At 38.0% G+C, this 9,954-nt stretch overlaps 1 long non-coding RNA gene across 1 annotated transcript in view; it reads right to left on the bottom strand.

The window, feature by feature from the left end:
• Positions 1 to 4,094: 4,094 nt before the first annotated feature.
• Positions 4,095 to 9,954, bottom strand: part of LOC120538533 — a 32,294-nt gene continuing 26,434 nt past the window's right edge. Inside the window, exons 3-4 of the long non-coding RNA XR_005635479.1 lie at positions 5,053 to 5,074; positions 4,095 to 4,349 (exon numbers count right to left, since the gene is read on the bottom strand). This is a non-coding gene — a long non-coding RNA (uncharacterized LOC120538533). The remainder of the gene's footprint in view (positions 4,350 to 5,052; positions 5,075 to 9,954) is intronic.

Genomic DNA, 9,954 nt, shown 5'->3' with positions numbered 1-9,954 from the left:
CTCATTAGCCTTCTCGCTTTTCTTTATATCTTGCCTGAGGTCAGCGAGCAACACTTTCAGTTCAGATAGCTCAAATGTGCCTTCTTGTACCGTAGATGAAGCAGCAGACTCTGCTGAAGCGGTGTCCCGCTGCTCCAGTCCCGCGTGATTGCGTAATTGAAGCCGCGGACCTCCCGGCCTTTTCCAGTTTCAGGTAATCCTCTCCAATCGGCGAGCTATCCACATCTGCACTCACGATCGCACCTTCGCTCCCTTTTCGCTCTCAGCAGGCGACGATGTAGCGGACCGTGGTCCCGAGGAGTCTGTACTTTCGCCCATCTGATCCAGGTCTGTCTCTGAGAGGCCGTATCTCGAACTAGGGCTTGCTGATCGCAGCTTGGATGTAGCTTTAGTCTTCGATTCTTTCGGACCCCCCTTCTTGTTGGCCATGTTTATATGTGTTTACATATACTGTAGCGGTCCCTCTCGGGTTGAATAAATACAGGATATCTCAGAATAATAAGCAAATAATATGAAAAATAGCACCACTGCTAGCGGAGCTCCACTTCAGACGTCCATCTCTCGCATCGGACGAGACCAATCTCTCTCAAAGGGAAGCAAATTCTAATACATCAGTGGTAAGCATTATGACCTGCTAGTCCCTTAAATTGGGCTGGTGATTGATCCCATAACTTCAGCATTATTAAAAGAAGACCACCCTGGGGCTGATCTTCACCTACCATGCAGGTAAATGCAGTTTTTACAACTAACTATAAAGAATATAGAAAAGCTATATAGAAAAGAAAAAGCTATAATTAGTTACATTTGCTTGTTCAAAACGAATCTGTGACACAGCCTATCATTTTCAGTTTAAGCTAATCCTTTCAATTTTTTTCACTTTTTTCAATAGCATTATGCCTGTTGTCCCAAGAATGTACAGTATCAAGGGAGAATTTTATCATGAATACGTATACCACAAAACATAATATTTGGATTTAGTGCATTGACTGATGCCTCGCAATCATATAGATTTGGTTGGGGGGGTTGTGTGGTAAAAATGTCCCTTGCCTCCGGACAGGATTATTTAATACATCAACACTGTTTAGTAATTATTCAAGGTTTGCCCTTTTAGACTTGGGTTACAGATCAAATTTTGAATAGCTATTGGCAAAAAGATTTGGACTAGAGCTTTTAAGTTAGAAGAAACAAATTTCTTTGTGGATTTTGAGTGTTATTAACATTGATTGGCTGGAAAACAGTACTTATACATTGAGTGTGGGTTCCTTGAACATCTAAAAAATTCTCATTTTATTTAACTGAATCATTCAATGTAACACTCACTATAGAATTTCTTTGGTGAAAAGCACAATTCAATTACACAACCAAATTTAAGACAATTGATATTCCACAGTGAATTATGCAAGAGTATATGTGTAATTAAAACAGAACCATTTGCAACACTTCAGCATGCAGTTAGAAAATATCTCAGTGGCTTACAGAGAATTGCAATGCAAAACAATGATGATGATATTCCGCTTTTGAATGCAAGACATCTACTTTCTATTTTATTATTATAATTTTTCAAACAAAAATAACATGAAAGCAAAGTGGAAGAACAATAATGGCTTATAGTACGGATATTAATTGTATATTCATGCTGTCATGTATAGCAGCAACACCAGAAAAACATGGATAAGTAGAATTAGTTAGTTAAACAATCAGCACGAATACTGTTTGAGTGGCTTGAGTTAGCTTTGATCATTTTTATTTATTAGTACTTAGCTGTTATTAATGTCAATCAAAATTGGTAGTTATTTTGGATGTCATCAAAGTAATATTTTTCTATGTGTATTAAGACTGAATGCTGCCATTTCAATGCTGCTATGATTTTTTGTATTGCTTATTTTATGCATTTGTTGTTTATATTGTGGAACGTGGCCTGACACAGACAGGCGGACAACGGTTTGTCACCCAGCACACACATTTATTTTACACTATTTACAAATTAAGTCAGTGCACAAACCCAGTGCCTCCTGCACCAATCTCCCAAAGTCCGGGCCTCTCTTCCCAGTGCCTTCCTTCCGGCCGCCTCCACTCCTCTCTCTCCAGTCTCCCGTCTCTTTCCACCCGACTCTTGACTCCAAATGAAGGGAGGCGACCCCTTTTATAGCAGCCTGGATGGGCTCCAGCTGCTCTCCGACAGTCCCCTTTGTGGCGGAAGTGCCGGCTGCGGGTGTCCCCAGTCTTCTTCCCCCCAGCACTTCCTGGTGTGGCGGAAGTGCTGAGGTCCAGGGTTCTTCAGGCACCGGGGCGCCCCCTGGCGGTGGCCACGGGCCCCTACAGGGTTTAGCTTCCAAGCTCTGCACCCGTGGTCCCCAGTGCAATCAGGGTGGTCGCCCCCTCGTGGTCTGGAGGAGGCGCAAGACCTCATCCGGTCCTCCTGGGCGTCCCGGCTTGGTACCACCCCCAGCCGCGTGCCACAATATATTATGTTGAATTTCCATGACACAGTGATGTAGTTATGACATTTCGTAAAGGTTAGTTTGGCACAGCCATATTGTATAAAGTTATTATTCCAGGTGGTGGTCACATCATCATTGACTGACTATAGTACACATCCTGGTATTAGAATAAAAAAATGAAAAGTTTTTTTTTTTTTGACATCCAGCTTTATACCTTTTGACTCCTGTTTTTGGTTTGTTACCTTACATCACTGCAAATCTCAAGTTTTGAATTTACTTTGAACTTTGACTGCTCTTTCACCTCACTCTTCATCTCCTGATCAGACTTTTTAAGTGTCCCTTTCTGGTCAAACAGCCTTTGTTCCATCAGAGGTGCAACAGTTGCTTATTTTCATGTACCAGAGGTATTTCTTTGTTATGGTATTCCATCCATCCATTATCCAACCCACTATATCCTAACTACAGGGTAACGGGGGTCTGCTGGAGCCAATCCCAGCCAACACAGGGCGCAAGGCAGGAAACAAACCCCCGGCAGGGTGCCAGCCCACCACAGTGTTATGGTATTACATGCGTTTATGTATGTTATTGTTTTGCTGTATTGTTATGCATTTCCTGTTATGTTTAGAATTATGTACTATTTCTTTAAATGTGGAGATGTTCCATGTTCTTTGTTGGTGGAACCCTAAGAGGTGGGCCCTCCCTGACGTCACCACTACAATTGGATTTGTGAACATTATTTGGTTCTTTCTGAATTTACTGGCTTTTTGTCTTTGGTTTATCATATATGGACAACATATTGGGACTTGTTAGCTCAGGATTGCCTTTTAGGCAACTCCTTTTGTTTCTTCTTGAGCCTTCATTTTTGCTTTTTTGATAAATAGTTCTTAATTTATAAAGATTCCTTGCTCCAGCAGACCCCCGTGACCCTGTATTTGGATTCAGCGGGTTAGAAAATGGATGGATGGATGGATGGATGTTTAGATGGTGTCCTCAGCCATAGGTGTTTATGGTTTTACTTCTTTGAGAGGCACTTTTAATATATGTGGACATTTAAGGTACTGTATTTTTCAGGCTTCAATCTCTTTTGGGCATGTAATGCTCATGCACCCTTTTAAACACATTTTTACCTTTTGTGTTTACAAAATATACAAAAAACAATGAAATACCAAAACAGAGAAAATTAAAGGAATGAAAAGCAGAAACATCCTCACACACATATAACATTACACCAGATATGCTTTGAGAAATAGTTCCTCTGTGATGCATTTTTGATCAAAAAAGTCTGATTAAGCCTTCTTCACAAAGTTCACCTTACATGATCAGAATGAGTACCAGCCATTATTAACAAGTTTTTACAGAGTGCAGAAAACACACAGGCAAAATGCACAAATGTGAAAGTGTGTCTGTGTTATATCTAAGCCAGGGTTCCTGCCCAGGCTGGAGTTTGTTCATTCTTGATTCTTTTATTTATGTTGATAATGAGCATCAATCTTTAGTTTTGATTTTGTTTATGTACAGTATATAATGTAATAGGTTTTTCTTATAAAAATAAGAGGCTTCCACAAGGACAAAGGTTTGGGACCATCCCCATATAATGTCCATAGGACAAAGAAAAATGCAAAGACTTGCAGTGATCAAAAAATATTTATCGTGATTTGACATCGTTATCATAAAAAATGGCGCTTTTATACAGAAAACAAAATGGAGATGGGAAGTGAGTTGGCAGGAGATGACATCAAAGCTGTGGGACAGAGGTGACATCATCAACAGTGGACTGGAAGTGATGTGGTAATGGTAGCGATGTCATCAGGAAGAGCCAGAAGTAGTGTCATATAAGGTGTCGGATGTAACGTTTTCGGCGGCCATCTTTGGAAATCGGAATTACGTATTTATTTTTCTTCTTTTTGACTGATGGAAAGAAAGAGAGAGGGGCACCATTACTGCATATCAACCCATCGTCTTGCGATATTTCACTCACCATTGAGCTTGTTGACTGCCTCCTAAGTGCACGTTTGTGACAATAAGCTGCCTTTGTTATGTTCTGTGTGTTTAGTGGGTGGTCCCCCAAGAGGCAGGGAAACCTGCTAGTTATCACCAGGAACTGCCCTCCACCCTATAAAATCAGAGAGACTTCCTGTTGGTTCATTTCAAATGCACTTAGGACTGGTGAGTTCTTCTGCTTTTTGTGAATTTAATGTGTTTTTTGGTTACTGGATTTTTGATGTTTCACACCATATTTCCACTATTCTTGGGATTTCCATTTTGAACTTTGGTTGTTTTAGATTGCCTTACTGTTTTGGGTAAATCCCTTTGCCTTTGTTCTCCAAAGAGCTTCATTATTATTGAAGAACACTTTTTGTGAAGAATAGTTTATTTTTTATAAAGATTCTTGAAGGCCCTTTTTGTGTCTAGTTGGGAGTTTCATATGATTTCACTCTCTACTAGACTCCTAGTCCATGACAGTCTGACTCATTGTTTGTTTCCTACTCTATTTAATATGTCAGTGATTCTGAGTTTCTTGTATAGGAAAACTTTCTGTTGAGACATCATGCTAAATTGCACACATCAGGCAATAACTATTTGTAAATTCATAAATTAGTTCAATACTAACCTTAGTGACATAATGACATCATCTTGAAACCCAGAAGGCAACCGATAAATAAAAAGATTATCAATTAATAAGAAGCAAATAAAGAAGACATTTAAAAATATTGAAAGAACACAATGAGCTTTAGCATCAATAATGATGAAGCATTCAAGTGAACTGTTAAGAGCGGCATGACTACAAGTTTATGGTATTAAATATCAAAGCATACATATGAATCATCTCACCAAACCCAAGAATTAGGCATATACAATATCAGCTGAAAAATAGCACATAACAGATTTTACCTTTTTCATTATTTATTTACATGAGTATGTAATCGAATATAGTGTATTTAAGTACTTAAGGGATTTCATGCAGAAAGACTCCTTCTGTGTTTGAGCCAAATTACAACACTGCTTCTGTTTGCAAATATAGCATTAAGACTGCTTTGAGTCTCCCAGATGTAAAAACAACTTCTGGTGGAAATGGGGCATTAATTCTCCAGCCTTGATTTCTAGAATCACTGAGTTTACATACATTGGTAACAGCACTTATGTTGGTAAGAGAACATAGAATGTTAACACTTGTGTCTTTAATTTATGTTGTTTAAATCAAGCACTTTCTTAAATTTTAAAACAATCTATATTTACTAAAAGATTAACTCATTGAGATCTGTATTTACTTATTTACATATGTAATTAAAACAAGATAAGTATTTGTTCAGGTTTTTTTTCCTGTAGCTCGAAAAAAATTACGTATGAGTGAACTAGGTGAACTGAACATGGCTCACATCCAGGGATTAATTTTCACTCTAGGTATTGGAATTAAATATTGAAAGGTATTTGACATTAAATAAAGAACTGGCTTCAGTTAAAAGATGCTGATCACAGGACTGAGTTAGACTAAACCAAAAACGTTGGTGTCAGGAGTGGGATACACCATTTTGCTGAACATGTGGTAGCTTCAATTACAGCTCTTGAATGAAAACATAGATTATTATGGTGCACACTGTAAGGCAAAGGAAATCTTTTGAAAAGCCTGGCTATGTTTCCCCTGCTGCTTGCATAGGGTTATTCCATTTTTTTAAATTTTTTTTATTAATGCAGTGTAATAATCGTGCCTTTTACAGTTATTGCAAAAATAACTAGCTGGAATGTTTCTTGACCTACTGACATTCAGTACACATTTCCTATTCTTAACACACTGTTTTAGTCCCAGCCTTTTATTATTTTTACTTGATCGTGTTCTGTTTTTTGAAATCTATGCTAAAATTTCAAATGTAGAAGTGAGAGTTATTGTGCCACAGCTCTTTACCATCTCTCAAATACTACGTCTTTTTGGTTTGTTTTTTTCTGGCAAAAGCTTTGTCAAAGAAAACAGAATTGCAGTGTGTTAAACTGAAAATTACTAGCAATAAAATGGGCTATGAAAAAGTTGTATCACTGGCAGTCTTATTTACATTCAGATAAGCATTTAAATCCTAGACATTTAATACCATTATAAACAAAACTAATGGAGCCTGGGTTCTGCCTTTGGCTTCTCATTTCAGAGTATGTATTCCTCAGATCCATCTTATCTGAATCTATTGCTTATGTTACTGGACTCAAACAGGAGTGACTGAGTTAATGCTGTTCATAATAAAAAAAGAAAATCAGACACAAGTTCCTCACTTGAACATTATGCTTTATGTTCTTAAATTGAGCTGTTTGACACTTTTACCATTTTTGTTTTTTTTCTTACTGTTTAATGATTGTTCAATTTTTTTGCCTATTCGTTTTGTTGTATCCTATGCCTAACATCCTGGATGTTTTATTATTATTATTATTTTGTTTATGGATCTCAGTTTTTTAAAAAATAGAGTTGCTGACTGCTTACTATGGCTCCTCTCCTGCCTGCTCTTCCTGATCCGTATCCCCACATTGCCTTGTACCGCTGTTGAAGAGTGAAAGGACATTACTCTGCTTTACAGTTTTGTGACAACAAAGTTGATGTTGACAGGACATGCTGAGAAGGCAATGGACTCTGAAGATGCTGTCAGGTATCATGCTGTTGATACTTAGCTCCTACTGTGAGTGACCTGTCTTCCACCTGGAAATGACCCCTAGTCCTCAAATTGACAACCCCACTAAATTCATAATCCAGACGCTGAGGTAGATAAGAGTGTTTTTCAGCCTGCACTTGTAGTTTAACCAGTGCAGAGGTCTGTAACAGTAAGTTCTAGTTAGATCTATCTATCTATCTATCTATCTATCTATCTATCTATCTATCTATCTATCTATCTATCTATCTATCTATCTATCATATTGTATAGAGTGATTTTCTATTAATCTATCATATTGTATAGAGTGCTTTTCTATCTATCTATCTATCTATCTATCTATCTATCTATCTATCTATCTATCTATCTATCTATCTATCTATCTATCTATCTATCTATCTATCAAACAATACTTACCGATTTTTTTGTTGACCATATTTACATTTTTACATGCTAAAGCTAGTACATGACTGGCTTTCTGAAAGCAATAATGATTTGTATGGAAGTGACATTGTAGCATCACCACATCTTTGGTTTTCATTAGTTGGCTCCATTTCTCTTTCATAGCCAAAAGACATGCTACTCAAGGGATTGAAAGATAATACTAACACTAGCTTGGTGTGGGTGAACTGGTGTCTCATCCGTTTTCTGGATTTTTGCCCCTTATTGTTGGAATAGGCTTCCTCTTGTCTGGCAATGCAAATTAAGAACAAATTGGGTCAAGAAAATTAATGGAATGGCATTTTAGCCACTTTTATCAAACTTTGTTTATACACATTTCTTTTTTAAAATAAAGGGCGGACTATCAAGGCATTCTGGGTGCAAAGTGATAAAGGGGGAATTAGTGAAACAATGTATCTTTGAGTATCTTTGGATTGAAGGCAAGAATGAGAAATATTGCTCAGTATTAAACATCCATGTTTCCATGAGTCTTAATCATACCCACCAATCCATCCATTATCCAACCCGCTATATCCTAACTACAGGGTCACGGGGGTCTGCTGGAAGCCAATCCCAGACAACACAAGGTGCAAGGCAGGAAACAAACCCTGGGCAGGGCGCCAACCCTCTGCAGGGTGCATACACACACACACCAAGCACAATTTAGGATTACCAATGCACCTAACCTGCATGTCTTTGGACTGTGGGAGGAAACCCACACAGACACGGGGAGAACATGCAAACTCCACGCAGGGAGGACCCGGGAAGCGAACCCGGGTCTCCTAACAGCGAGGCAGCAGCGCTACCAACTGCTCCACCGTGCCACCCCCTTAATCATACCTGGTTTAAAATAATTAAATTATAGAAGTGGTGGCTATACTGTAAGTGCAACTTATTTTATAATGTAATGCTAAGTATAAGCATAGTGGCTGCACTCGGTAGGAAGAATTTTGCAAGAAAAAACTGAATTAATTCAATTTGATATACGTGTGTGTGTGTGCGTGTGTGTTTAATATACAAAAGGAGGTCATTATTAAAAAATACAAACAAAATCTCTTCTGAAGGCAACTGTAGGGTGCTTTTTCTGAATGTGGTTTGTGCCCCCCTGAGAAAAGCCATTAACAAAAGCACTTTGACATAATACAGGATATGTAATCACAGGAGCAGAATTCTTACAAGAAAATGTTTTGGAGCACAGCACAGTCCTGTGGAGTTGGTTTAATGCAAATTCAAACACAATGAGGAAGCAATTGCATGGACTTAATAATCATCCTGCATGTGGCAAACTCCTGAGTCTGGCAAAGCACATTTTTCAAACAATAGACACTTCAATGTCATCACTTAATGATCAACACTGCAGATCTGCTCATCTTTGTTTTCTCAGAAAATCCTCTGAACCAGAACGGATCATGTTTTTGTTTTTTTTTAAAAAAAGAAATCCTTCAAATAAAAAAAAGAAAAAGAAAACAGAGCAGCTGCCAAAAAAAGCTTTCATATATCATAATTTGAGTGAAACAATATGATCCTCAGATTCAAGTGGACAACTCCTCACTAGTTACTTTCACAGTCACTTCAGCCATCAAGAGCTGTGATATTAGCTGTTTAGGAAAACAAACACATTATTATACAATCTTAAAAATAAAAGTCCTTTAATGACAATTTATGGTTCTTTACTGGGTGCTGCAGTTCCTCATGGAGTCATTGCTTAACAAAATACTATTTCATTCTGGGAAGGGTTCTTTGCATAGTGTATGGCAATGGTTCTTTATTCTTTGAAAAACTTCCGAATATGTAGAAGAAACCTAAATTCTTTAATGTATGGTAGGCCACCTAGCAAGACACTAACAGATTCAGAGAAACCTGGACTTGGCCTTTGTTACTGTATGCAGCAAGATTCCTTTTAAAATCATGATCATTGGTATTTCACAAATCTGTTACAGTCTTTTCATGGTTATTTGCTGTATGAAGCCCACTACACATCTAAATAAAATAAGGTTCTTTCTTCAACCTTCATGTGGATGGGTTTTTCAGAAACCAAATGATCTGTCTGACCTTGAGCCATGTCTTAAGTTCTGTAGCAGATTCAGAATGGAAAGTTGAAGGCCATTTTTCTTTGCAAACCATTATTTTAACTCTTTACATTTGCAACCCCATATGGCATTGCACTGAACAACTGGTCCGGCACCCTTTTTTTTAAGAGTGTAACTCCAAAATTTTAGGCCCACATGTCATCTTTGTCAATGACTCCAAGTATGTATCTAAATCATTTCCCTGTTTAGCTTTTGAGTCCCTTTGCTTCCAGAGTCACATCATCCCACATTGAAAGCACTGACTTTAGGCAAGACACTTTATAATTGTAAACCTAATTCTTATTGACACTTGAGTGAAGTTCAAAATTCAGCTATGAACTACCAGATATTCTTAGATACCCCACACATGTCTTTCAG

This window comes from Polypterus senegalus, chromosome 11, assembly GCF_016835505.1.
Source record: "Polypterus senegalus isolate Bchr_013 chromosome 11, ASM1683550v1, whole genome shotgun sequence".
Taxonomy (NCBI): Eukaryota; Metazoa; Chordata; class Cladistia; order Polypteriformes; family Polypteridae; genus Polypterus; species Polypterus senegalus.
Note: the sequence above shows the minus strand (reverse complement) of the source record. Positions and strands in the feature narration are given on the sequence as shown.